We start from the raw sequence: 1,896 nt of genomic DNA, 5'->3' as shown, positions 1-1,896 counted from the left end.
GTGCAATAGTTTCATCACTCCTACTTACAATGTTTTGTGTCATGTTAGAGTTCTACTTATCTCCCTCTCCCCTCCTAGGTGAACGTGTTTTTCTTCCTCATCACAGTGTGGAAGTTGGCCCAGAAGTTCTCCAGCCTGAACCCTGACCTTGACAAACTCCGCAAAATCAAGTGAGCCGGCAAAGAAACGGACATTCTCACACAGGCTGTGTTATAGCCCATAACAAAGGACCACTGTTTTTCCTGGCCAGAACATGTGGGAAAAAAACAGGCCTTACTGTAAGATGACATGTTGTGACCCATGCTTTTGATCTAACTTTATGTGTGTTTGTCACCTCCTGCAGGGCATTCACCATAACTGCAGTGGCTCAGCTGTGTGTGRTGGGCACCATGTGGATCTTTGGCTGTTTCCAGMTTGAGGAAAGCACGCTGGCCATGTCGTACCTGTTCACCATCCTCAACAGTCTGCAGGGGGTCCTCGTGTTCCTCATGCACTGCCTGCTCTCTAAACAGGTACGTCACGACTCAAGACTCTGTCAACCAGGGGCCTTGAAGAAGTTCTAATATGGACATCGTACAGATGAGTCCAAACTGTTGGGCTTGGTGGGATGAAATGTAATCTCAGTATTGGGCCTCGAACCAAAAAACATTAAATAACATTGTTCATCAATACATAAGTTCATTCTGGAAGCTTCTGGCGGGCCAAACCAAATGTCATGGACCAAGTAGGGCCTTTGGGCCTCACAAAAGCCTAGAGGGAGGGATTCAGCATTGTTTAAATATTCCCCATGTAATGTTAATGGGGAGATAACATGGCTGTCATAGAATGTTGTAGTGTCATGTACATGCGCCATTATGCTCCTTCTGTATAGTATTTTTTAGGAGCTAACAGTGTCATGTAAATGCATCATAATGCAAGAACCACATAGGTCCAACTCTCAAAATAAATGGCTTTGGGCTATACTACTTTGGCTGAATTCCAAATMAGTTGTTAAGTGTTTAAATAATACTGATTGGGTTTAGTTTACTGTAGGGCCTACAGTGAAAGGGTAGGCAAATATGTGCTTGTTGGACTCATAACAAATATGGTGGATAATAAAGATGATGCATAAAAGCGGTTTACCATTGAAATAAATGGTCAAGGTTTTGTCTATGTAAATGAGCAGCATACCCGCTCTCTCTATCGAGCATCCGCTGTACGCATGCTTACGCAAACACTTGTCACACTAGAGAAGGAGCCACTTACAGAGTACAGGAAATGTCAATTTTTTTAGTAAATTGGGAACTGCCCAATAGCTGGTTCTTGGTCTATCTTATTCCGTGTCGCCCCCACTTAGCTCACAGGTTTTGCTACTGTTTTGTCATCAGTGGCTCTCTTTTGCACCTTGTAGGATGAGAGACGGGCGTATGGCAAATTCCGTGGACATCGCGTCTGTGCACTACAGAAGGAAGTACTCAGTAGTTTCCTCCAACCAGTCAAGCAACGCAAATCACAGGTATTAACTCTCTACTATTGACGTAGCCAGACATCTAAAAAAGCATAGTAGAAAGCGCCTCAATATGATGTTTTTATGCTCAACACTGTTGAGTTTTGAGTGAACCGACAACTAGGTAAGTTTTGCGAGATGCCAAGTTCTGCGAAGAAAGAGTTTATCTCATATTCTGATTGTTTGTATCAGGGATAAGTCTTATTGTTTTATGTCGTGGGACTTGACTGCCCTTGGACAAAAATGGTTATGCAGGTGTTCTTTCCTGGCTGGGGTTAAATCTATTTTTTCTGTTCAGGGTTGTGACTGAGAATTCTAGCTCTAGAGAGGTGCAATACATTTTAAATCCTAAATGAAGATGGATTGCGTTGATTATCCTAGGCTTTGATTGTGGATAGAACAAATCATTC

The 1,896-nt window shown here is 42.8% G+C and overlaps 1 long non-coding RNA gene across 1 annotated transcript; it reads left to right on the top strand.

The window, feature by feature from the left end:
* The first annotated feature begins 77 nt into the window (after nucleotides 1-77).
* On the top strand, nucleotides 78-1,495 carry LOC139022695 (uncharacterized). Its single transcript, XR_011473750.1, has 3 exons — nucleotides 78-170; nucleotides 344-512; nucleotides 1,391-1,495. It is a non-coding gene; the product is annotated as an uncharacterized lncRNA (long non-coding RNA).
* The last annotated feature ends 401 nt before the right edge of the window (nucleotides 1,496-1,896 follow it).

This window comes from Salvelinus sp. IW2-2015, linkage group LG20, assembly GCF_002910315.2.
Source record: "Salvelinus sp. IW2-2015 linkage group LG20, ASM291031v2, whole genome shotgun sequence".
NCBI lineage: Eukaryota > Metazoa > Chordata > Actinopteri > Salmoniformes > Salmonidae > Salvelinus > Salvelinus sp. IW2-2015.
This window is presented reverse-complemented; position numbering and strand designations above follow the sequence as displayed.